The sequence below is a fragment of the Grus americana genome, chromosome 3 (assembly GCF_028858705.1).
Source record: "Grus americana isolate bGruAme1 chromosome 3, bGruAme1.mat, whole genome shotgun sequence".
NCBI lineage: Eukaryota > Metazoa > Chordata > Aves > Gruiformes > Gruidae > Grus > Grus americana.
Genome location: NC_072854.1, coordinates 93,807,646 through 93,835,554, shown reverse-complemented (window position 1 = coordinate 93,835,554; position 27,909 = coordinate 93,807,646). Strand labels below are relative to the sequence as shown.

Genomic DNA, 27,909 nt, shown 5'->3' with positions numbered 1-27,909 from the left:
TTTTTATATGGACTGTCCTCTGTTTCCTGAGTGTGTCTCTTTTCTTCTTTGTAATCACAGAAACAAGATGGGAGCAGACTGACTGAATTGCTCCATTGCCCTAGGTCAAAGGTGGGACTGAGCTTTATGATACACTTTCAAGACTTGTTTCTGGAGGCAAACAGCAAGTAAAGGTTACTTTACTTTACAACAAAGTGTGTGTTGCCTCTGACATGCTAGGAGTCGTACACAGAGCAGTCCAGGCTTCAGTGCATGCAAACCAAGAGTTTCGTCCACTTTGGTCCACTGCCCTCCCTCCTCACCCTGCCTGCTTGCATACTTCAACCACACCTTAGATAGTCTTCTCAATTGTACATTCACCAGATTGTGGATAAGTATATGGTTATACATCTCATACTAGAAAAAAGGCCTCACATAATTTGATATTTTCTTCAAAACCCCGATCTCCCAGCATCAGGGCAATATATCACCCTTGTACCTTGATAATGTAAGGTTTGGGGGTTTTTTGATGGGAGAATAACATTGGACTCAGATCCACTCTAATCTCAAAAAATGAAAGTAAAATAATAAAGCCCTAAGGCATGTTATTATTGTGGTTTTTAAATTCATTATTTTAAACATTTTATCTCATGATTTTCAAGGGCATGACTCATCATTCTAGAATGCCTGGAATTAACAATACTGAGTGACAGTAAAAACAAGGCTCCATCATAGTATAAGCCCTTAGGCAATACTGTAGCAATAAAACAAACACTATCTTATAGCTAGGAAACTATTCTAGGTCCCTCTGGGTGTCAGCAGGACTTAAGCAGAGCATAAAAAGAAGTGAATTTCACAATACATCTAAGCTTTTGTGATAAAACAGCACAGCTTCTGTGGAATTAATTCTGCTCACAAGGAGAAGTTTCCACCTCCACAGTACAGCAGAATAATGTAATGAACAGTTTTATTATGAAGCTACTATCAGGTGAGTTTCTATGCAGTGCTTACACCTTACCTGTCACTACTGTGGCTATAGGCATCCCTTCCCCAAAGAATACATTAGTGTTTTGTGTGTCATTATGAATGGTGAATTGTAATAGAAAGCAGTTTTGCTGCTTGATAAACTAAGCAACATTTGAAGCTCTTACAGTTTTACTTAAAAACTCATAAACACGTGTTTGTTTTGCTAGGACAATGAAATGCCATTTACCTACTGAAATCCCAATTAACTAAAATTCTGTGCTGGTGCTACTGATGTAAATCAGGCTATTAGACAGGCAGTGCAAATGAAGATGCAGAATTGGTTCCAACCATTTAGCTGCTGCTAATTGAGATGAAACGGAAGGCAACACATTGAATTTAACATTGTCTGTATAGACAGTTTAGTAGTCTTTTTTCATTGCAAGAATTTATGGACTGTGCAATGATAGCACCAGTGAAAACATGACAATGTAATAGCATGATGCATTGTAATGCTTTATCCTTCACTGTAAAACAATTGGGAAATGTGGAGGTGATGGAGCATTACCTCCCACATTTTCTAATGAACCTTTCCATACAACTGTTTCTCATGGGACTGTTGAAGGTAAAACAATGGAAGACTTACCAGGGGAATTTGGGCACAGAGGAGGGGTCCTATTGCAGTCTCTAATAAAAGCACCTTAAGAGTCCCAGTTTCCACAGGAGAATTTCCATGAACCAATAATTACCCCTCCAAAAGTAGTTTGTAGGTGGCTTGCCATTCAGGTGCAGATCATAGCAAAAAGGCCTAAATAACACATAGGGAAAGAAAGATACTTAAAATTTAATTCAAGGAAGTTGATAGATCAGCTGAGGAAAAGCAGAACTCGGCTGAGGAAAATGATTAGGGAAGAAGTTCTTTGGACTCTACATCTCAAAGAGATTTTAACATTTGAGCTAAAAGGCAGTACTTCCCCAGAGAGAGATTGTTATTTTCTTTTGTTTTACTATTTTCACCAGGAAACTCAATTATATTAAGAAAAACTGTTCTCCTAGGATTCTTTGAATGAACAAAAAAGTAGATCTCAACGAATATCTGAGGGTAAGATTAAATTTTAGGCTAGGCAATTTGGTTGTCATTTTAGATGTCCCTGAATGCCTAAACCTAGCTGTTCCGTGGCTAAGATTTATGAAGTTAGGTCCTTCCACAGCTTAGGAAGTACCCTATTACTAGACCATGCATTCTTTTTTGAAGTTGAGTAAGGGGTCTGAGGACAGGAAAAGGAGCCAAGGAAAGACATGACCTCTCAGTATCTCTAGGTGAAGCTATCCCATTCTTCATAAAACAGTTGGGTCAGACAAAGAAAGGTGGAATAACTTAGAAAGCTTGGGAGATTAGTCAGTCACTGAAGATAAGAAGATGAAATCTAAATCTATTATCCATTCCAATAAAGAAAGCCTTTTGTCAGAAAAATATTCTGGCAAAAGCTGAGGTGCTTAAAGATTTTAGGTTGTAACTGCGAAGGTCTTTGGGGAATCAAAATTTTCAATGTAGTGCCTGTATGTTCATATCAATGCACTTGTCTTCTGTGATCATTTCCCATAAGCACTTCTATGATTGAATTTCTCTGAAATGAATATTCATGCAAAATATATGTATTAGCTTGCATATCTGAATGCTTGTGTGAAAAAAAAATTAAAAAGTATTTTTTGCAAGCATTTACATCTGAAATGAATTACAGTCAGCCAATCATAAAGGGAAAGCCCTATAGTATGACTCGTATCAGACATATGAAAGTGACATGGTTCCTTCCGAATTGCAAGCTGGTGTAAGTCAAATGGTGGAACTGCAGAAAACCACGGGACATTCAGGAATGTTTTCAAATGAACAGCATCTTTCATGCATTTCTATTCATTTCTTATATATTATGATGCTGGTTCTTTCGACAAGAATTTTTAAAGAGTGAAATTATGCTTGTGACAAAATGAATTGGGCCTTGCCAGTAGCCTAGGCCCACCTATACTTCTGTGTTCCTCCTGGGCAGAAGTACCAGAAATGAAAATGCTACAGGGCTCATACACCAGGGCAATGAGACTTTTGGCTGAAATATATGTTTTATGAAAAGGGATGCTTTCTTCTCTTTTAGGTGATTTGCCATGAAGAGTTGAAAGCAGGAGGCTGGAAGTTTACAAGATAACTGTAGTTAAAGAATAAGTACTTAGGATAATGAATGCCTGAGTCTGAAGAAAGTAGCACTCAAAAAACTGAGGATCACACCATTGCACCTTTTGGAGATGCCTGTTTTTTCTTCATTTTCTCAAGATTGGAACTTTAGGTAGAAGAAGTAAACAAACTTCAGTATAAACTTTCCCATACATTAGTGTTAAATATCAGGTGTTCAGCATCAACAACCAGATTCCAGGATAATTATAAAAAAGGTTTAAAAATCATGAAGTTTGTTTATATTTTAAATACATGAGCTCACACTCTGAGTCTGAGCCTTTACAAGTAAGTCTTCAGCTTTTCTAAACTAGAAAATTACTTTACACCAGAATCTCAAGGGAGAGATTGTTTTCTCAGTTATTTGCTTATATTACATGTTTCCAGGAGCAGGCAGGAGCCTTAAGAAGAAAAGCTAAATGTCAGTGACTCAATAGCTGCTAGTATGTTGTTCACATAAACTAGGAATACAGACAGGAGAAAAAAGGAAAAAGGCTTACAGTAAAACCTTGTAGTAAGGAAGATTGAAAGACCGCGTAATTATAAAAATGGATGATGAGCGCCACTGAAACTTGATGATAAGAGAAACTTTAATACCAAGCAACCAAAGACTAACCCATTGCCATAAAGAAAGTGTGGCTAGAGAGGATACAGATATCACCCACAACTCTGCTTGAATTTAGTTAGCAACTCTACCTTTGAAAACAAGAATGTCTGGTCTGTGTGTCTGATAGCAGCAGAGGTGGCAGCTCTAGAAGGAAATGGTGATGCAAAGTAGAAAAAGCTGACATATGGTTATGTGGGCACCAGAACAATTACTGTGATTTCTGTTAATGTATTTTCTAGAGACACTTGAAACAAGACAAAAAAACATGCATGTTTCTATATTTTGGATAGGCTATGACTGGTGTACCTGAATAGAGTAAACAAACAGGCAGCAATGCACTTGTAGCTCAATCCTATTGAAATCAAACTTTGAATATGCCATTGACTGTAGTGGGATTTGAACCTGGTCCTCTGAAGGTTACTGATCTTCTCCTGTACCTTGTATTGAATGACACAGCACACTGCTGAGTGACCCTTCAGAGAAACAATGGCAGGACCTCAGGAGGAGATTATATTTGTTCTTAAAAAACTTGTAGGTTACTTTTGAAGTCAGGAAAAAGGAAGAAGAAAGCTTTAATGACTCAAAGACCTGTGCACCAAAAGAACTTGAGAAGAAAATATGGCAGACTTCATTTTTGAAACTGTTTTACAGAAAAGCTTTTTGAAAAGTCAAATATTTCTTTGTACCTCAACTTCTTTTGTCTTTAGTGAAGAGGGTACATATGCTGAAAGCACAGGGATAAACTGTAGGATCCCAAAAGAACAAAACCAGAGAATCTGAATATGTTTGAAGCTTTCCTTAAAACGTGACCTGGAATATGAGATAGCATCTCAATGATCCAACGGTGAAAACTGTTTTTCTAATTTTCTCCTTCTTGTCTCTTGAATGATGTCCCTAATGCCTCAAATCACTGTTGCCTTTACAGAAAAATTCAGGTTTGTGTATAGCTGGAGTTCTACATGGGCCTGGATTTTAGAAGACATGAATGGTCTAAATGTTTAACATATGTTACCTTTGTGAGCTGAAGATGCTCAGAATATTGACAGACAGGAACTGATAGAAGGACAAAATGGTCTGTGGACACTTCTGAACTTTATTATCTGCAGACCTTGTAAAGTCTAGAACAAGGAGAGAATTGTAGTCATCTTTGTTTCAAAAATAGCAGAGTCTGCTGGTAAAAATTTACTTTGTTTTGTATGTTCCTATCAAGCAGATACAGAAAAGATGATGAACCAGTTGCAAATATATCCTTACTTTGTTCTGCTCAGCACTTTCTTTTACCCACCTCTCTATCCTTCTGCACTCAAATATGTATACCAGTGTCAGTGACAGGAGCAAGCTGGGGAAAGGGAGAGGAAGAAGGGCAAGACAAAGCCTGTATCCATTTTTGCCAATCGTGTGTGGTCTTTTAAGCAAGGACTCAAGCAGTGACAGAAATGGTGAACAGAAACTGGATTAACTGAATCCTACATAAAGGAAAAAAAAAAAGCAAAAAATTACAAAGAAACAAAAGTAAGTAGAGGGGATGTGAACATATTCATTGAGGAAAGTATGTAAAAGCAGAGGACACTTGAAGAAGATGATGTTAAAAAGGAAGAAAAGAAGAGGCAGACTGTTTTAAAAGGGATAGGTATGTATAAAAAAACCTCTTTAAGATTTTAAGGAACTTCACAAGACAGCCCTGTTCTTGAACTCTGAAGTTCATCGCTCTTGTAATCTGCAGGAACAGCTGTCCTGTCCAAGTGTGTTTGATATAGTATTGGCCATAAAGATAAGAGTCCTTGCATTTGTAAGTGTTTAAAAAATCTTCATTCATTGTCACACAACACTAGTGATCTCAACAAAACAGCTGGAGGTACAGGTAGAAATAGATCGAGGGAGTCCATTCAAAATACAGACCATTGCAATACCCACTAAAACCTAGTGTTATCTTAAACATAGCAAACAGCACTGTTATTTTAATAGATTGCAAAATGAATAAGGTTAGTGTGTGAACTTGAGACTCCTTAAGATGCCAATTTTCTATGTTTACTGAGGATAGAGAAGCTTCAGAAGATACCTTCTTAAGAATTGCAGTTCATGTTTGTTCAATGCTTAAGTTGAAAAACTACCAAGTAAAAATTTCCTGGACAAAAAAAAAATGATTAGGTTAAAAAGAAAATACACAATAGAGGTGAGACAGATTCCATTTTGACATTCAAGAACATCCAATATTTTGATGGAAAAACTCACTAAGTCAGAGACTTTTCACTGTGGTATGCTTCCCCTCCCCTCTCCACAGTTGGATGATTAAGTACTGCTATGCTTAAAGTATCTAAAATAGGATGTCTTGGGATCTCAGGCTTAATTTTTCTAAACTGAAAAGTGGTGTGATATTTTCAGAAGCTTTTCCAAACCTATATGCAGGCTTTCGAAGAAAACTTTGGAAATAAAGAATTTATTTTCAGTTATTTTAGTTCTTGCCTACTGGAGAAGCCATTTTCTTAACACAAAAGAGTTTCCATTTTAGAGAAGTTTCTTACCTTTTATTTCCCCAAGGTTGCATGTCCAAGAGCCATCATGCTAACAGACGTGGTTCATCATGAGCATGTAGAGACACCATTGGGTTCACCAGGCTACAGAGGAATTTCCTGGAGCTGAGGCTAAGATGTTGTAAGGAGTTATTTTGGATTCATTCTTTATTTTGGGTGAAATATTTCAACATTTTTTTTCATTTTTCCTCACAATATATTTCATTAGATGCAGATCAGTTAAAAGAAAGAAGTCAATGCACTGAATATTAACACACATCATTTTAATGGTATTATTTTAAGCTGTATTTATTTGGAAGGTTGATTCATTACTAGTTGAAATGCTAATATAGAAATATTAAGCAAGAGGCTTCAAGGGTGATACTATAATTTCTGATTAATAAAAGTGCTACTAATGTGCCTTAATTAACTACAATATGTGGTTCCTATAGCTCCAAGGTCTAACCCTTCTAAGCAATTTATTGCCAGTAAGGTCCAAGGCAGTGCCTGTTATAAATTTAATTCATTAAAATGCTACACTTAATGAGAAAAAGGTTATTCTACAGAATTCAGACTGGGTACACATATTAGCTTTAGCAACTGATAGACCTTTTCTAATCTCGCAACAACTTTTTAACATGAAATTCTCTGCAATACATTCCTCCTCACTGTAGTTTCAATCAAATGAAAACACAAGCAAATCAGAAGTAAATCACAAACACAAACGTGAGTCTCCCTCTTCTGCTAGAGGGACTCTAGGAGGCCTTGAAAGTAGTAATAAGTGCAGTTGGGCAGGAGGAGGAAGTGACACTGTCGCCCATTGTTTATTTGATCATCTAGATGAGAAGATATTTATGCATATATTTTTCAGTGGGAAAATTAATAGTGTTATACAGTATACAGTGATGTTATAGAGCATAAAAGAGTATGTAGAATTGAAAGCCAAGAACTACTGAACTGTATATTCAGGCCAGACAGGACTAACATGAATATTCATCTAATTCCCACCACTATTTCACTCTCAAGCTACGTTCAGTTCATGTTTTGCCCGTTACCTCTTTCAATTACTATCCTTATCTCGATTTTCTCGTGCCTCACATTGGGCGCCAAAAAGGACTGTGGTGGGTTGACCCTGGCTGGGGGCCAGGTGCCCACCAGAGCCGCTCTCTCACTCCTCTCATTCACTAGACAGGGGAGAAAAGGCATAACGAAATGCTTGTAGGTCGAGATAAGGACAGGGAGAGATCACTCACTAATTGTTGTCATGAGCAAAACAGACCGAACTTAGAGAGGGAATTCATCTAATTTATTACTAGGCAAAACAGAGTAGAGGAATGAGAAATAAAATCAAATCTTAAAACACCTCCCCCCCACCCCTCCCATCTTCCTGGGCTCAACTTCACTCCCGGCTTCAACCTCCACCCCCCGCCAGCGGCACAGGGGGACAGGGAATGGGGGTTACGGTCAGTTCATCACATGTTGTCTCTGCTGCTTCTTCATCCTCAGGGGGAGGACTCCTCTCATCGTTCCCCTGCTCCAGCATGGAGTCCCTCTCATGGGAGAAAGTCCTTCACGAACGGCTCCAGCATGGGTCTCTCCCATGGGGTGCAGACCTTCAGGAGCAAACTGCTCCAGCATGGATGGGTCCCCCACGGGATCACAAGTCCTGCCAGCAAACCTGCTCCGGCGTGGGCTCCTCTCTCCACGGGGCCACAGGTCCTGCCAGGAGCTTGCTCCAGTGTGGGCTTCCCACGGGCCACAGCCTCCTTCAGGTGCCTCCACCTGCTCCGGCGTGGGGTCCTCCACAGGCTGCAGGTGAAATCTCTACACCCCCTCATCCTTCCTCCATGGGCTGCAGGGGGACAGCCTGCTTCACCATGGCCTTCACCATGGGCTGCAGGGGGATCTCTGCTCCGGCACCTGGACCACCTCCTGCCCCTCCTTCTGCACTGACCTTAGTGTCTGCAGAGTTTCTTACATCTTCTCACTCCTTTCTCTGGCTGCAAAAGCTCTCTCTAACTGTTTTTCTCCTTCTTAAATATGTTATCACAGAGGCGCTGATTGTCTTGGCCTTGGCCAGGGGCGGATCCATCTTGGAGCTGGCTCGCATTGGCTCCATCAGACACAGGGGAAACTTCTAGCAGCTTCTCACAGAAGCTACCCCTGTAGACACCCCCCCCCCGCCCCGCCCCCTCTACCAAAACCTTGCCATGCAAACCCAACACATATACATCATAGAATTTGACCCAGCAATTCCTGGATCCAAGTCACAAGTTTTTTTTCAGTTCTATGGGGCCAACAGAGACCTCTTCTGAATCATACTCACTCCATGTCATGTGGTAGCTCACCCTGCATCAGCAGATAGTGAAAGAAAGACTAAAGGATCTCAGCTCCCTCCCTTTCTCTTCCTCCGATTATGTAAATATCTGCCACAATTTTCCTTGTTTTTGAAAAGCTTATTTTCGAATAAGACTAATTAGACCAAATGAAAAATAAATCTTGCCCAGTTACCAGAGAAGAAACTGAGGCTCAAAGAAATGAAGCAAATCATGCTACAAAGGGAATCTTTAACAGAGGCAAGATTTTCAGGAGAGAAGAGCATTAAGGGAAAATACAGGGCTACTTAACATTTGCTAACCTGATTATAGGTTTGATACTGTTTTGAATGCTTGGCACGTAGGAGGAGCCTGGTCCTCCAGTCCCTGACACCACCACAGTTCTGGTAGGATGCAGCAAATAAGAGTTTTCCTAATCTTAAATGAGAATTGGCCTTCTATGTAGTTTCACTATCATCACAAGTATCAATGTCTTGTGATAAACTTGTCTGTTGAGCCAATGATGTGATGCATGAAGTGCTCGGCAAATCTACTTCTACCCAGTGACATAGCTCCAGGAGATGTCTGGTCTGTTCTGGACCAGTTGGAGTTTTATGATTCGTGTATGCTTTCCAATACAGAATGAGTTAATTTGGTCAGTAAAATGGCCAGAGTGTGAGGTACAGGGTCCCTTTCCCAATCACAGATGGAAAAATGTCTTTCTGGCATTGGACTAAATTTGTGTATCAAGAATCAAAGGAGTCCAGAAATGCTCTCAGGCTATGAACCAATTTGACTTTTGGGAGCAGAGACTGTCAATGCATACAAATGTGACAACACCATCAAAACACTGCCTGCATTCCTGTCTCTAGCATCTCTTTGAATGGACTTAGGCTTAGACAGTTGCTTCACAGCTACTTGCTGATTTTAGCCAGACAGTGAGACAACTGAATAACAGAGAGCTGGGCTCTGCCATAATGGATTTTCACACAGACAGCCAACAGACCCAGGTGGTGAGACCTGGAACTGGGCAGCAGAAACATGTATCCAGTTCCTCAAACTTGCTGGATTCTGACCGCAATCGTATAAGACCTAGATTGCTACCCAAATGGCTTCCTTATAGTAGCACTACATGTGCTTTTTGAAGGAGACAGGGAGAATCCACATGTAGCTAGGTAAATGTACAAGTTTACACAACTTGTAAGCAAATGCCATTTGCTGATTTTCATGTGCAGCTCAGTCCCAGCACCCATGAGGTTAGCTTTGAGGCCATAGGAAACCCAATAGTAGTAGAAGACAAAGTAATGCTCTACCCTGTCTCCCTGCCCAACTGATTGCAAAATTAGAGGTTAGCCTTCTACCCCCTCATGTTATCAACCATACCTCAGCCAATGTCACTCCATTTGCAGCCATTCAATACTTAAAGGGGGCTTACAAGAAAGATTGGGACAGAATTTTTAGTAGACCCTGTTGTGATAGGACAAGGGGTAATGGTTTTAAGCTAAAAGAGCCTAGATTTAGACCAGACATAAGAAAGAAATTTTTTATGATGAGGGTGGTGAAAACACTGGAACAGGTTGCCCAGAGAGGTAGTAGATGCCTCATCCCTGGAAACATTCAAGGTCAGGTTGGACAGGGCTCTAAGTAACCTGATCTAGTTGAAAATGTCCATGCTTATTGCAGAAGGGTTGGACTAGATGACCTTTAAAGGTCCCTTCCAACCCAAATCATTCTATGATTCTATGATTCTATTTCTCAGATGTCCTTATATCAGGTCTGAGTGGAGTATGGGAAGCAGACGAACTTTAACATAATTGCCTTTACATGAGATGTTGATTCAATTGGTGATGCATTTCACATGGAAAACAGCTTCCTGACACTCCTACAGAGCAAATGGTGATATTTCAAAAATATATTTTGGTGTCCACAGTTGCAATATTTGCACCCCTGTGCATCACTTCTAGATCCAGTGGAAAATAAACATCTACTACTGAAAATCCTACTGGCACCTAAATACCTTGAGAAACCTGGCTTTTCTGGGTCAACGAACATTATCCCTGCTTCCTCCACTAAACAATTAGCAACCTGCAATGCCAGTTGTTGACAAGGAACACAATGTCTGAAACAGATGGCCTGCTTATTGTGTTGTTGCTTTCCTTCCAGTCAGGCTAATTTGGGCCAGCTGTCTTTTTAAGAGATCTTTTGAGAAGTGCTTGCTTTTGTGTTCAAGCTCCAAGAGCTTTCTAAGAAACTGAAAAGGCTGGGATAGAGTGTGAGTCAGGTTTCCTCTTGGGTACAAGTAGAAACTGGCAAAACTTGCTTTTAGTTAGTGTACAGGTCTGTCTTACTGACTGTGGAGATAAAAATCTCCTGACTCACCAGCTCACTTGATGTTAGGTTCCCCTATCCCTCTTTTTTCCCCCTCTCACCTTTTCAGCAAGTATTATACATGTCATGCACATTATACTGAAGTACCCAAGAACAGTAAACCAACCTTGCCACTTGATATATTGAACAATTCAATAATGTGAAGGAAAATGATTGACTGTAGGGTTGTGATGGGAGACAACTGTGAGTAGGGAGAAACTGGAGAAAAGAGAATAAGTTTTAAGATAATGTTTAAATTCCTATGTTTTCTATAGCACTAGGACAGGGTTAAGAGGAGGTCTAAAATTCATTGATGTTCCCTCAGTCATGCGCTCCTTCCTGCGGCCACATCCCCTTGTTTCCTCAAAGTTAATGTACTCTCATGTGGTGGAGAGCTGGGTTGCAACTAATCATTTTCGTGGGTATAAATTCATAAGTGAGAAACAGCAAGACAGGTGGTGATAGAGCATGTATACAAGAGAGGATATTTATGCAGGCAGTTTGCTCAGATTACTTAACCTTGTAAGGCAGATAGAAAAAAGGTAGGTAAAAGAAAATGTGTCCATGTATTATAGCATTCTCTCAAATCAGACTGAGAACTGCAATAAATTAAAAACAAACTTTCTGAAGACCTTCATCAGACACTGAGCTGCATTTTTTAAATGATTGATAAACAATTATAAAGCTGCTGTCACACCTCTAGCATCATAATTCAAGTTGTGTGCCTAGAGTACTGTTTAAATCACTGGTTCGTGTCAGGAAAGATAAATAAGTCTCGATTCTCATTGATACTGAGTTTTCCTCCTTTGCTTCATTTCTACCCAGAGTATTTTCCCTCAGCTCTTTGAACTCTGGCTAACAAGGCAAGCAAGTTTCTCACCTACAAGCTGTAAAGAAATAGCTGGAAACCGCTGGGCATGCTCTCTGGATGGGCTGCTTAATTGTTGTTCAGAGGTGCTGAATACCCTAGGGAAACCCTTACCACTAAAGAGGATTTAGAACCAGCCTCCTGATGAAAATATTGACAGCTCCTTCCAGAGAAGCATGCAAAGAAACATGACATTTTGGGACTAATATTTATTGCTCAACAGCTGCTGGCAAATTGCTCTCATCTGATTTGGCTGGCTGCTTTGCCTTGGAAATCAATAGCAGATTGGAAATATTTCACTCCATCTATTAGGTGCAATAAAAAAAATGTATATATATAACCATCATTAAAGTCAGAGATTGCATAAAAACCTTATTTGAATGTGGGTGGTATTCTATAAACCAGGTTACAGCCCAAACACTACATGTCTGTAATGCGTGTCTAGCTGCTACAATAGGTGATGAAGTATATTCAGTCATCCAGCTGTGCAGCTGCTGCTGTAATTCTGGAAACTATTGAGGAGTTAATTGTATTAGTTTGTTAACGTGTTGTTAGATTACAGCACATCATAACACAGCTACTACACACAGGCATCAGGGGCAGCATCAATGAAAAGACCACACCAAGAACATGCCATGACTGAGCTGTCACATGCTCCAGGAAAATGCATTATGGAAAAGAAGACATGAGATTCTAATGCTCTTTAAACAAATTTATCCAGAGCTCAGAAAAGCTAGAAATTGAATCTAGTAAAAAAGAGAGGGTTTGAGGCTGAGTGATGGGGGCTACTCTTTTTAGTTTGAAAAAGTAGCCGGTAGAGTTGTTTCATACAAAAGTTGCAATCTAATGAACAGCCCTAGGGTCTAGCTTCCCAAAGTTCAGAAGGCCACTGTTTTGATGGTGGCATTACCACAGAGTTTCTGCATACATAGTACTCCAGAATACGGTGAATGAAAAAGAGGAGGTTTCACAACCATGTTCTGCTAAAATAGCCAAGGAAACTTTTCCTTCCACTCAGAAGGGAGAAAAGAGTAGGGGAAAAGAAATTTATCCAAAGCAGGTGTATCTGATGTCTTCATGAAGTTAAATCCCTGTGATCTCCTAGTCTAAGCAGGAGGCTGGGAGTCAGGACTGAAGTTCTACTCAATCTTTAGCTACTTTGCTATTTGATTGATTCCTAGGTACTTTATGCTAAAATAGACAGGATTTAAGATTTGTGTTCACCTTTAATGGCACAATTGTCTTGGATGTTAATTAGAGAGGGAGGGTTACTTCTGATTTATCTTGATCTTAATTCACTCACTGTGAATTCAAAGAGATTAAAGCCAGCCCTTATACCTGTCCTTCATTTCTTTATAGAACGATTTTCCTGAAGAAACATCAAACTTACAAAGGTCTGAGACTTAGATAACAGTAAGTCATCCAAGTTATTAGGGACTTCAGACCCATCTATTTCAGAGAGCTTTGAGAAGCCGTTCTCAGATCTTAGCAGAGTGAAAATGGTGAATGGCCACTGTGGTGGCCAAGGATTAGGCTGGACAGTAAGAAAACAAGCTGGCATATTGACAACTGTGAGTTAACTCAATATGCAAACTGCGCTCTTCTGGTGCAAAGATTTGATCACTTGGAATAGCCTTGTCTTGAGTTCTGTTTGCATTTCAATATACAGTAGATGCAGACTGAGGGTTTTTGAGTGAGTTTGTTTCCTTCCTCTTGGAGCCTCATATTTTTTAAGTGATAAATGTATTAAATCTTTCCTGAAATGAGCAAAAGAGATACGGAGTAGGAATAGATAAAAGACTTGAATGAAAGAGGTTGTCATTTTTTTTTCACATTCAGTTGCCATAAAGATACTGGATGTTAGGTTGCCAATTTCATTTTCATTCTGACTTGCTATTAAAAATATATGATTAAACCATAAACTAAATAAATTGTATAATAAATGATAAAATATATGATTAAAATATAGTGAGACGCTGGAACAGTTTGCCCAGAGAAGCTGTGGATGCCCCATCCCTAGCAGTGTTCAAGGCCAGGCTGGATGGGGCTTTGGGCAACCCGGTCTAGTGGAGGGTGTCCCTGCCCATGGCAGGGGGGTTGGAACTAGATGATCTTTAAGGTCCCTTTCAACCCAAACTATTCTATGATTCTATGATTCTAAAACCTGAATTGGGTAAAATAATATGTGGGTGTGCCTTTACCATAAATTCAGTAAATTCAACTAACCAAACAAAAATAGCTACATAAGCCATACACTGCAGTGGAGAATCATAGAATCATAGAATAGTTGTGGTTGGAAAAGATGTTTAACATCATCAAGTCTAACCTTAAAGAAGTCACTATAGTTCATACAAATCTCCTATATTGTCTGCTGTCCATTCTGACCTTTTCCAGTCTAGATTCAAATCAATGATAATGTAGCTTCAAAGGAACCTTTATCCCTTCACATGTTTCAATCAGTCCTGGAGTTATAATATCGAGTCTTAACTCTGTCATTGAAGCTCATTGATTGCACTCCTTCAGCTAACCAATGAGGCATTCTCCTAGACACTGAGTCTGCTTTATTGAGGCACTTATCTAACATTTTTACCTTCACATTTACTTTCTACACAGTGCTGCCTTTTAGAGCTCTCTTCTGAGTCTGAGCGCAATTTCAGAGTACTGCTTGTGCGCTTGAGCAGAGCCTTTGTGCACTTTGTGCAAATTTGGTAAACAGAATTAGAATATATTTTCAAAATTAGTTTGAAATTATTTATTTTCAGCATAAGAAACCTTAAAAAGTCCCTGTGGGATGTTTTATTGGCTGAAAAGAGACAATTACAAACAATAACTGGAATCTAAATTAGAAAACACACAGGCTTGCAAGTACTTCCTATTTTTTAAGTGGAAGGAAAGGGAAAACATCTGGAAAGGTTGAAACTGATGAGAGAGGATGTCATCAAACTCAGTGAAGAGTCTCTAGATTAAATATATTTTTACTGCTTGTGTGTCTCTAGAGGATGTACAATACTATTGCAAGGGTCTGTCTTTTCTATCAGATAGTCAAATAACTTATTCAGAGGTGAGATGAATCCAAAGTAGGCCGTCTTCAAGAAGTGTTCAATGTCATTATGCTGCTTTGGATTCCTCCCACACCTCACACTCCTTCCCCTCACCTCCCCCCCCCCCAGAAAAAAAAAAAAAAAAAGAAAAAAAGGAAAGGAAAAGAGCAGGGAAAGGGTAGAGAAAGGGGAAGAGCAACAGGAAGCAGAAGGGGACTACTTCACAGAGCAACTCTTCACCTTCCAAAAGACCCAGTCACAGACAGGTTCTGAAAATCTGGCATGAGTCGTATTCATTTCAGTTCATGTGGTGAAGCTTGGCTGTGGGTTTGAGAAACTGTTGGATTTACTCTGAAAGTTGTGAAGTTCTCTTCACTAGCTCAACTCATCAAATTCTACTGAAAAAATTTTGCTTGCGTTCTGGACTAGTAATAGGGGAAGGCTTGACTCCATTGTCTAAGCCTCTGGAAAACTTTTGGTTTTGCTCTAATGTTAATCTTCTTACTGCTATTGTGGCAGTAAACCAAGTACCCCAGGCAGAAATCAGCAGTACACTCAGTAACAGGTGCTAGTCACAGCTCTAAAAAGATTGTGGCTTATTACTGAGATGATTCACAACAGCATATTCACACTTGGCTTGTAAGCGTTTTGAGATCTACACCATCTGTTCCTGTGTGCCTTGTCCACACTTGAAAAATTACTGTCATAATAATAATTTCAACAATAATAGATGATTAAATGGGCTAACCTAGACCTTTTAACAGTGTCAGTCAAAACAATAAAGCCCCAAAGAAAAAGCAGCTTTCAGCCCTCTTCATGCCTCAGAGATTTCGGGTTGCTGCTCACAGTGGTTCTCAGAATAATAATCCTGCCTGTCACCATATTTGTTCCACTAGTTTAGATCTCTGACAAGTGGTCTTGTCTTATACACAAGTTTAAGACTGTTTTAAAAATTCACCCAGCAAGCAGAGTTATTTTCATTTTCCAAGTCACTTTGTCTCTCACAATTCCAGATCATGAGGCTTTAGAACTGCAAAGAAATTGCAGGTTTCAGTTGAGCATGGGGAGAGTACCATACTATCCACCAGAGTCCAGTTTCATTAAGTCTTACATCATCATGCGAGAGTCACTGTTTGTTGTTGTGTGGGTCTTCTAGAAACACTTCTATTCCTCAACAGATCTTGACAGGTTTAGAATTAAAATTTTAATTGGACTGACATTTCCTAGGCAACTGTACTTTGTGTGCAAGCCCTTGAGTGCAAACAGAAAACCCAAACCCACAAACAAACAAAAAAAGAATTTACATTTAGATGGTTAAATTTTTTTTGTTTTATTTTACTTTTTTTTTTTTTTTTAGGAGTGCAACCAGTAGCAAACCATGATGATAACTTCCAATTTTTGAGATAACACCTTCTTGGAATTATGCCAGCCCTGATCAAATTAGAGGTCTGCCTCTTATTTAAATACATTCTCCCATCCCAGGCACAATATGTTCTTTTTTTTTTTTTTAAATTTTATTCTTTGCCTGTAGCATGTGGCAATAGAAACAAATCAAATCATCTCACTGTGTGCCAAATCCAAAGGACGAATTGCTTTCAGTAATACACCCACACTTCCACACTTTACAAAAAGTAAATTGTTGGACTCATGACTTCTAAGCTCTAGAACATTTATTTTGTTCATTAAGCAGTCAGACCTATAAAGGTACTCAAACTCTATTGTCAAAGAAAAAACACACTTAGTTGCTAAATGATGCAGCTGAAAGTGAAATGATTAAATAGACTGATGGTTAAATGCTTCAAAGCTGGTTGTCCCAGGAGGAATGGCTGTTGCAAAGATTTTGAGAGTCAGGGTAGAATGAACTGGAAACTCCTACCCATTCTGCAATCACCCCTTTACTTGCAGTATCAACATAGACTGAGTTTCATACCCATACCTAACAAGATTCTTGGGGTCTACAATCCAAACACAACACAAAGGCATTAGGTTCAACAGAAAAGAGCTGATAAAGATTCCCCATGTTGGCAAATTCTGGTAGAGAACATGAGTGACAGTCTGAGCTGGGGCAGTTAGCAAAACTGGGAAAGGGTCAGAAATGCAAATTCTGTGATCTTCTACCCACAGACTACTCTAGCTGATCCCTAAACCAGAAATTAGTTTCCTTGAATGGCAATTTCCCTTCCTTGACTAGCTTAGGAATAGGGGAAATGTAAAATGTAACGGAACCACCATAACCTCCCTTCACCCAATTGTGCCAAAGAGTAAATTAGGGTCAGCCTAGCTCAGGCCGTGTTCAGACCGAGTATGGTAATTTTCAGCAATCAGTGTGTGTGGCACTGATACTTAGATAAAAGGGAGCAAAGTGTCAAAGGGGAGCCTCTAGATACGTCGCAGACCACAAGCAACAGAGGCTGCATATGAAACAACAGCTTTCTCAGTTTCACCGAGTGCTTCTACACAAGCTTCAGTCCTGTGATGTGTTCTGCCCTTTCCAAACAGCTAGTTCCAAAGGTAAAGAGTTTTTACAGTAGATGGCTAAAAAGCATTGTAATTTTTTTACTGTACTGAAAGGAAAAGAGATGAAAAATGTTCATAGCACAAAGATAATTCCTTATAGCAACTACTTAATCCTGCAGTTTTATTCAATTTCTTCCACTTACTTACCCTAAAAATAAACCCTGCCTTTTCCTCTGAATATTGTGTTCTTGGTATCGTTTATTCTCTTTCCACTCTGCCTTAACCTCGGCTCTAACTTTGACTCAGGTCAAATATCATACCTCATGCTTAGAAAGTGATTTCTGTTTGATGGTTCAATTTGGTTTGCAAACATTAAACAAACTCAGTCCATTCTATTTCCAGAAGACAGGTACTATTTGAGGAGTTAAGGCAGTTAGTTCACAGACCATGGAAGAGAAAACTGCTGTCCTCACTCCCAGAAACCATATCTTAAACAAGGATATTCCAGTTTTGTTCTCTCTCTCTTTTTTTTTTTTTTTTTTTTAGGGTAGAAGATATATTGTGCTATACAGGAACAAAACTGAGCTAAGTTACCTTTCATGCTGTTCTTGTAACTGAAGTGAAACTGCAGGCTAATAGGAAACAGTTCAATAGTATTTCACTGGTAAAATGGTGTCTTGTCTGCTTGTCTGTTCTAGAATGTTTTGATTTTGATTTAATTCTTTCCATAGGAAGAATTCTGAAGTGATTTGATGTCAAAATGTGGTATTTCATTTTGATCTTCTCATTTGGTTCTCTTCTGACTCTTTTTTTTTTTTTTAAATAAAAGTGGATATGTTTAACATAGATGTTACTTCAGAAATACAAATTATTAAGATTTAGTAGTTAAAAAATTGGTTTTAATACAGACCTTTTGAATTTTCAGAATTAATTTGTTTTGGATTTTTTTCTAAATTTTATCACTGCAAAATTCATAATTTATGTAAATCAGGAAAACATCGTTGCAGAATTAGAATTTCCTTTGAAATACAAATTCTGTTTTTGTGAAAACCATGTGCTCATTTAATTTTAATAGAGTCTTGTAATCAGGTCCAATAACAGGCTTGTATGTGTTTTGCCTATTGTGATTCTAAACACGTTGGTTACAATCGTGCACACAGGACAGGGAGAGGTTGTAGACAAAATGGAAAGTGTACATTTTTATCTTCCAAATTAATGAAACAACTGACTTGTCTACTATAGACCAAGTAAGGATTTCCCAATGGTATGTACTAGATGATACTGGATGGTGATCCTATACAGAGAACCACTACAGAATGTAATGCACGTGCAAGTATCATGTTTTCATAGACATACGCTAAAACTCTGTAAGCTGCTATCAAGAAAATGTTTCTTTCTATGTATTTTTGAGGCTTTCAGAGGAGTTCCTTCCAAAATATGGATATAAAGTCTATTTAACAAATATTTGTACAATTGTTACCTGACAGTGTTTGATTTTATAGAGATTTGTAAAATGCACATGATTTTAATAAAGTTAAAGTATATGCAATGAACAAAGTACGAGTCTAACCCAAGTTCATAGGTGCTAAAAAAAATCATTGAAATGGGATCCCATTTGGAAAAGTGTTCAGTCTCCACTACTCTTCCTACCTTAGGTGGGACATATATTGTTCCATTCTCTGACAATTCCTACAAAACTGAAATCTTGAGTACTGTGCCAAAGACTGTGTCAAAATAACAGTCTTTAAAAAAGAGGGGAGATGACTTCAATTTCATATTGGAATATAATGGGTTGGTTGGTACAAAGGAACATAGCACATTTGCTTATGCAAAAATCAGTAAATGAACACCAGGGCACACTGACTTAAAAAAGAAAATGGCTTGAGAATGAGACTAGTAAATATGAAATAAACAGGGTTGTCAGCCAGTTGAGACATTTCTGGAAGCAAGTAGGTCAGACAGCACCAAAACATATGGGATCAGTCTTAAGCATGAGGTATTTATAATCAAGTAAGAGATGAGCTTCACAGTATCTCCCATGTTCACCAGGGATCACTGTGTGACTGGAACTGGCACACTGATTCTTAGCAGTTGGGTAATACACAGTGCATCAAAATACAGCAGGTACAGATATGTGTGGGGAGACTGAATGCAAACCTAAATGCTGTGATATTTTTCCAAAGTGCTGAATACGCACAGATGTCCTGAGAGTCAATGATGTTGAAAAACTTGGATCAGATAATGAAGACACCTGGCTTTACAGGCAGAGGACTAGATGCCAGTTCTCTAAAAATTTCTGTGATACTTCTGCTGACATATTTGGAATAGAAAAGATACACAGGGGGTGCTCCCTTGCAGATACCTAAAAAGATTTGCACATGAGAGTATGTCAGAGATTTTTTGCCCAAGTCCACTTTTTCTACAGCCATCCCTCCTATGGTTTATTTTCTTTTATATCAACAGCTTTAAAATCAGAATAGCTTTTTCTCATTTAAATTCTTATCCAGTGTGGAATTATTGCAAAGCTCATTTTTAAAGGTCATGGTTTATCAGATTAGCATCATGTGGACATAAGGTATCCATAAAGGTAGCATCACTCAAGAAAGGTGAATGTTTCCTTTTTAATCCTGACCCTGACATGTCATATTAATCCCAGCTAGAGACCAAGTAATGCTCAGGTAGGGAGGAGCAGAAGCCATGAAAGTGCACAGACTTGACAGAACCTATGGCTTGATGCAAGACTCATTTTAGAGCTGAAACACTGTTTTTCCTAAATAAAGCAAAACCTAAAAAAGAAAAGCGAGGAAGCATGGGAGGACAATAACCAATGTTTACTTGCAGCTAGAAGACCACAAACAGGGGATTTGTATTCAGGCAGTAAAAAGGAATAGAAGAAATTCTAAACAATAAATAAGAAAACAAATGTAACTATTTCCTTTTTATATTGTCCTGTGACACAGCAATAGGCATATCCACTGAGTTCATCTCCCTACAGGATGATTGGTATCTTGTGTGCCAGTTTGGAATGTGAGAGCTTATGCTGTCAGTCTAAATCCCTGTGCAAATTGCCAATGCTGCTTATGTCCTTTCATATCTGGCAGTTTTTGTTCGGATGTCGGGGTAGTGATATGAATATCTGAAGGTCTCTTTCAAGTGCCCTCATTGTAAGAGCAATAAAGGATGGAACGATAGCACACATTACCCGCAGGTACGGCCGAGGTCTTTGCCAGCAGATCACTAACATAGCCTGGAAGGAGCAATGCTTCCCTTTGCAGAACATAATACTATTAAAGAAAATAAACTTCTGGCTTGTTTGTGTCTCTGGAGCTCTTCTGTACTCTCAAAACACTATTCCTTGGCCTGTCAACACTGTTAATAGTGTTCCCATATAATTAACAGAGGAAGATTACCTCAAGATGAAAAATAGCATTCCCATTCAAGACAATTTTTTAAGACTTTGCTTCTTTCTCTATGGGATCTTAGTATTGGCTTTCTCAGAAGCAATCTTAATCTGAAGGATGGTATGAATGCTTTCAGAGATATCCAGGTAATTCCAGCCTCCAAGAGAAAAATTCCTTGGTATCAACACAGCTTGAATAAAAAGACTGGGGAAGAGGGAGAGCCCCATTAGAAGAGTTTGATTTTAATAAGAGGATGATGAAGTTAATTAAAGCTCAGTGCCCGTGAGCAAAGAGAAGAAGAGAGCACTTTGGGGTTTTTCCTTTTGCTTTGCTCCAGCTGTTCCTATCTCCAAGCCAAATACGTGAGCCAAAATGATACGAGCTGGCAGCTTTTTATAGCAAGGGGATCATCTGTTAAATGGTTAGGTTGGTTTTGTTTTGCCATAAGAAGACAGGGAGTATAGTTTCAAAGTTTTTAGCAGGAATTTAGCCAAGCAGTTCTCATTGCTTTTTTAGCCTCTCTTTTCATTTTCCTGCCCATAAATTATACAATGAAATCCCTCTCCCTCAGAGCATCTCTCATGTCTGGAGTTAGTCATCAGTTTCTCCTTTGCCTGTACCAACTTTAACCTTTCTAAGCATTTTGTGAGTTCTGTGCTTTCATTAATAAGGTGATTATGCATTAAAAAAAAACCCCGTTTGTGTCCTAGAAAATAGGCATTTGTGCATGTAAATTAGCTAATAATTGGCCAGGCCTTTAATGATGCTAAGATCCAAAATTCAATAGGAACATAATAAGTCTTTCAGTATTTCACTTATTATTAATACTTTCCAGACCATCCACTTTCCAAAGATTCAGATCAGGACCCTCAAAGCACAGGATTTAACTCTTGTCTAAAGCCTAGACCAGCTAGACTAGTGAATGTGCACTTAGGCCCAAAATCTCCCAGGAATCCTTAGTGACAGTCTGTTGGTACTCAAACTCGGCTTGCTTCTGAAATAAGTCCTTTGGAGAACTAGCTCACATTAGGTCTCATTCCTGTGGATAGTGACAACACAACACATGTGACTCTCTCTAACCACCAGGTCAGGTAGTCACATACTGTCCCTTTAACTAAATCATACCACAAACGGGCTGACATTGCATGGAAGTTTCAAATTACTCTATTTAAGATCTGGTTCTCCAAAGGGTTGTGAATTTCTTGAAAAACCCAACTGTGCTGAGACTTACTGTCCTGGTTTCGGCAGGGATAGAGTTAATTCTCTTCCTGGCGGCTGGTATAATGCTGTGTTTTGCATTGAGGATGAGAATAATGTTGATAGCACACTGACATTTTTAGCTGTTGCTAAGCAGTCAAGGACTTTTCAGCTTCTCGTATTGCCCTGCCAACGAGAAGGCGGGGGGCACCCAAGAAGCTGGGAGGGGACACAGCCAGGACAGCTGACCCAAACTGGCCAAAGGGATATTTCACACCATATGGCGTCATGCTCAGTACATAACTGGGCGGTTGGCCGGGAGATGAGGAAGCTTAGGAAGTAGCTGAGCATCAACTTCAGGTGGTGAGAAATTGTTCTGTTCATCACTTGTTTTGTATATTAGTCATTGTTGTTGTTGTTGTCGTTGTTGTTGTTGTTATCATCCTTTCCTGTCCTATTAAACCGTCTTTACTTTTTTTTTCCTTTTAGATTCTCTCCCCCATCCCACTGGGAGGGGGAAAGTGAGCGAACGGCTGTGTGCTTGTTTTAGCTGCCTGCCGGGTTAAACCACAACACTTACTTAAGAGAAAGAGCATCACTATATTTACTCGCATCCTGCATGCACTTGGCCCCATAAACTGATTTGATGCTAAAAGAAATTCCTGACATCAGGGAATTTGCTGCTGCTTCACTTCAAAATATATAAAGTAAATCAGGTATATAGTCTGCTGTCTTGTCTCTCTTAATGAATATTCCTCTCCATCTATGCCTTGTTTGACCAAGAGATTTCCATCAGAAGTTGGAATTCACAGTCAGCACCTCACTTTCCCATGTTTGCCTTTCCCGCTGATTCATCTCATTCTCACACACTCAAATCTGAGGAGTTTCAAGTGGTAAGACACTAAGCTATAGCCTCCAACAGCTGCTGGGAGAAACACTTCCTCTGGGCTGTACCTTCAAATTCAAACCATTCAAACAGCAGCCATACAACACAAACAAATCAATTTGTTTACAGTTGCAACATGTCAGCCTCCTTAAGGATTGCACAGTGAGTCATCTAATTCAGTCTTGAATAGGAGTATTCCCCAAGTTAATAACAGGAAAGAGGTGAACTAAGAATTCCATGAAATTCTGTTCCTGGGAGTCCTCAGCTCCAACAGAAGTCAACACAGTGGAGAACCAATCTCAAAGTAAGAAGCTGTTTGGAGGAATCTAGAAGGATAGGATGATTCCAAAAGGATGGCAACTGAGAAAAGCAACTTCTTGTACACCCAGCTGTAAACAATCTAGCTAGCAGATTAGTTTCCAGTACGATGCAGATAATCAAGCAGCTTCTCAACACCTCTTTAAATATCATGGTTGCTAACATTTGAAAGCAACTAATGGTGACATTGTGTAGGAAACTAGGAAATACATTTAAACCCCATAAACTGCATTGGTATCCATCGGGTTTCTGGGAGAGGAATGACTAGTCAGCGTGGGTGAAATGGCAAAAAGACAGCCTGTGCACTAAGTTCTCAAAACATTTGGAGCTCTAAAGAAAGTCACTGAAAGCAGAAAAAGTACTTTGCAGTGCTGAAATTACCAAAAAACCCACAAACAAACAAACAAACAAACAGAGTCGAAGTGCTGGAAGACAAGGGTATAAATAAGAAAGGCAGTGTTCTTCCCACACAGTCTTCACTCTGAGATGTTAGATAAACCTCCCAGTTACCCTGTGTTTTGTTTCCACTTCTGTAAGACAGATAGAGACATCAACGAGACATAGATTCTGGAAGGCTTCATCTCTGAGAGTTAATGAAGAGAGTCTGAATAATAAGATATAATATCCGCAAAAGTGCAATATCTCATGAAAAGCAGACTCAAATTTCAGCCAAGCCTCCACCTCACATCACAAACTGAAAATAACTAAAATTTCAGTTAATTTTCTCTCATTCAGGACATTGCTGAAAACATGGCTCATTCTGGAAACAGAAAGCAGGGAGGTTATGTGTGCTTCTTAGGATACTTTTTTTGGATGGTGAATGAAAGTTTGAGGCTGTGAGCATAATGCAAGAAGAAATCCCATTGTCAGGAACTGATTGGCCTCCGCATAAATATTTACAATATATTACTAAGCCTATCCCCTTGCCAATTTTACATCAATGTTCAACCTTTTCAGTCATAAATTAATAATCTACTTTGAAGTACTGCAAAGTATTCCAGGCATTTAAAAACAACTCCCTCCGTCAGATTCTCAGATCATACAACATCATCGGGATCAGTAGAGTCATGCCAACATCAGATGTGGCTGGTAATTCCTGCCTCAGAGAAACACAGAGTTATTTCCATGATACAGCAACAGACTAACCAAGGAGATCAGGACAGAGAAAGTCAAATGAGAGTGTAGATAAGTGGTGGATTGGTTTGTCTCATTTTTCTGTCACAATTCTTAATGATTCCTTAATCCTAACATTATGACAATGGAGAGAATTTCACTCCTTATCAATCTAATGTGCTATGTAGCTAATAATATTATTTGAGAACTGGTAATCCAAAAGCAGGGAGGCAACACCTGGTGGCATTGCTTGCTATTCTGCGTTACCTGTTCTTATTTTGACATCTGTATTAAAGAAATTGCAAGCCTCCTTTTCCCCATATCCCCAGACTTGGATAATTTTCTGTCGTAGTTCCAAATGTGTAGGGCTGCAAGACAAAATGGTGCTGGAATCCCACAACTAACGCTCATTTTTTACAAGTTTTCCCTTGACCTGTAATGCATAAGGTATATTCAGTTTACTTGAAGGAAGGGAAGACAGTTTTATTGCTACAGAGGACTGTATTTACAGACTTTTAGGCATGGATCCTCCAAATGGCTATTTCTATACAGAATATAAAATCTCAGAAAAATCTGTCAGAATGCAGGTTGTCAACTTGTTGGTTACCAAGAAAACAAACAAAGATCAGCATTGCAATTAACAAGTTATGTTTATACAGGTTATCAGTATTCTGAGCACAACAAATGAGGAAGCAGGTACAGCTCTACTTTGTTCCATGGATTTTTTTCCCTACATGCACCTGAAGCAGCTAATGACAGTCACTGTGGACTGATGGCATCACCAACATTTTTTAAGGTCTTCAAGTAAACAGTACTCAAATGTAATAAAAGAGGCAAATAGTCTGTGTGATGAGGGAGCAGTGCTATCAACCTGAAAGCATTTAAGTTTCACAGATGGGGTGCTATACATCAAGTGGTTGACACTGACGAAAGAAACAGAGTAGGGCACAAGGACCCAGAGCCAGTTATAAGGATTCAAAGTAGGGTATTTGCTTGTTCTGTGAACTTGTGCTTCTCACCTTTTACTTGTCATTGTCTCTTTTGGCATAGTCTTTCACTATCTGTTCACATCAGAGACCACCAAGCAAAATGCTATTCCTCTTTCACATGTGATTTCTTAACACCAATATAAGGAGTAAGAAGCTTCAAGTCTCCTTGTAGGTCCTACATCCAAATCAAAAGTATATCAGTGAAAGTTATAAGAAAAGCCTGCCCTGACATTGCTCACAGGATATGTTTCCTGGAGAAAGAAAGATGTCACTAGAGTATCTTTCATCAATGTCAAATTTCCTTGCACTAAATTCATAACTTACAACTTATTGTTTCAAGACAGTGCGAATAATGAGATGGAGATTTCAGATGTAAATGGAAGCATAGGAATCATTTTTATCCTCAGAAAATGTAAGAATCATCTCTTTCAAAGATGAAGTGAAATGACTGACCATCCATGGAGAGCAGTGTAATTGATCCATGTAAAGAAAGATGTAGTGAGGGGAAGACTTCAACAGTGATGAAAGAAGGGAGAGACTAAGCAGCAAACATGAAACCAGCAGAAGAAACGCAAGGTCAGAACATTATGCAGATTACTCTGATGAGGCTTGTAACTCAATCCATAAATTTAAAGGATGATGCGCACCAATTATTTCAATTTTATACTGCTTTTGAAATTATACAGCTAAGAACTGATAAAGGTGTAAACTCCATCCGTTACTGGTTGCTGAAGTATTTAATCAATATTTTACTAATATTCCCACCCTTACCTGAACTCAGTTTGACTTTTCACAGTAAAATCAATGAAACATTTCTAACCTCTAATACTGACTCTTCCTGGAGTGAAATATTTGGAGATATAATAACGGCTGGGATTTCACTTTTCAAATTATGGTTTCTTCTTTAAGGACTAGAAGGTTTTAAGTTTGTACTAGTGACCAAAGAGAAGGGCAGGAAAAAAACGTGTAACAGAATACTTTATCTGGGCTGTCTAATAGTGTTGACCCATAATCGTGACTTATAACAATATTATAAAATCCATCAAAGTCTTTGGAGTTCAGTTAGACTCACCTCCATCTTGCTTTATGTGAAGAGACTTTCTGGTTAATGCTGTCCAAGATGTTCCTTCTCCTCACTTCTCTACATTAAGGGGAATGTTGGTTTGGGGTTTTTTTTAATACTTTGGCTAAATGTTTTGGAGCATTGTACAAGTGATTCCAAACCCCAGAGATAAGAAGCTCCAGAGCCAGCAGTGTGGAATGCACTGATTCAAGGCAATTTGCTTTCAAATAATTATTAACTCTGGACAAATGCAAATAACAGGAACTGAAAGCTCTTTTTCATCTTCCCACCTCCCTTTCCCTCAGGGTATTGACTGGCTGCACCACTTTTTAGGTACTGTCTCTCATACTTGACTAAACTATTACCAAATCTTTTAATCCTTTGGATGTTTAAGCTCCTTCCCAAAGTTATTACAACATGCAAATCCCAGACTGGTTTTCCAGTTACACTACAACTTGCATTTCAGATCAAACTGTCAGCTGATCTCGTGAGTTAATAAAATGGTATGAAATGAATAGATTTTTTTCATTTATTATGAATTCTTGATTGAGACCTGCCTGACTGAGTTTGGGGTGACTGAAAACTGCTACCACTTTGAAAATTACCATGCTGTTTGCAATGTGAGGGCAAATCCTACTCCTGCAAAGCAAAGTTTATAATGTCAAGCTGATTACGTTTCATCAGAAAGTCCTTCATTCGGGATGTCCTCTGACTACTCAGACTGGGAGACTTGCAGGAGTATCCTTGATGTCTTCCAGCCCACACAAAATAATTTTTTCTTCCCATAAGAAAGATATGAAGATAGAGGCCCTGAACCTAGGAGCTGGGAAGTATTCCTGCATCCCACAGTTTAGATCTAAGCTGTCTAAGCCAGTTTGATATGAAATAGCAACCCCAGCAGTGAGTCATCAGCTCGTTTTGAAACAAAACTCTGACCAAGATTATGTGGTTCAGAATAAGAAATAAAAGTCAGTGTTCCTCCTGTTTATCACATTAACATTAGAATGTATATCAATCATACTTACACAGGGACACTGAGGGCATCAATGAGATTCAAAGTCGAGCATGAAAGGCATAAATCTTCACCGCTTGACCTGAAGGAGCAACTCTATTAGATGCACTAATAGCAGGCTTTTATAACTCACTAGGCCAGCCTTTGGAAGGAAACAAAATCACGTGCACTGAATCAGAAGAACAAACAAGCAAGATCTGCTGAGGCGTACACACTAGGCACCACAGACTCACGGGTCTTGCTCTGAAGATTCAGATTTAATGCAGAATTAACCATACCCACTCTAGAGGACAGAACTTGGATCTTCATGGTTCCTTCAACATTTAGGTCCTTTAGGAAATGTTTGCTCTCCCTGGTCAGACAAGCAGCCCACAGGAACTGTACATTCTGCCTTTCACAAGGTAGAATACATGAGGGTTTCAGAACTTACGTGAAGAACAAAGAACAGCAGTAGGTGCTCTGCTCCTACAGCATCCCTCAGCACTTTTCTCATCCCAGTACTAAATCTGTCTTTTTTTTTTTTTTTTTTTGGCAAAAGTAATGGATTGAATCATAGAAGCATAGAATACCAGGTTGGAAGGGATCTACCTTAAGGATCATCT

General features: G+C 39.0%; 1 long non-coding RNA gene across 6 annotated transcripts in view; it reads right to left on the bottom strand.

The window, feature by feature from the left end:
• LOC129205198 (uncharacterized) overlaps positions 1–26,462 on the bottom strand; it is a 234,219-nt gene extending 207,757 nt beyond the window's left edge. For all 6 annotated transcript variants that reach the window (XR_008576648.1, XR_008576644.1, XR_008576646.1 and 3 more), the window contains exons 1-3: positions 26,305–26,462; positions 6,293–6,412; positions 1,589–1,750 (exon numbers count right to left, since the gene is read on the bottom strand). This is a non-coding gene — a long non-coding RNA (uncharacterized LOC129205198). The remainder of the gene's footprint in view (positions 1–1,588; positions 1,751–6,292; positions 6,413–26,304) is intronic.
• Positions 26,463–27,909: the final 1,447 nt, after the last annotated feature.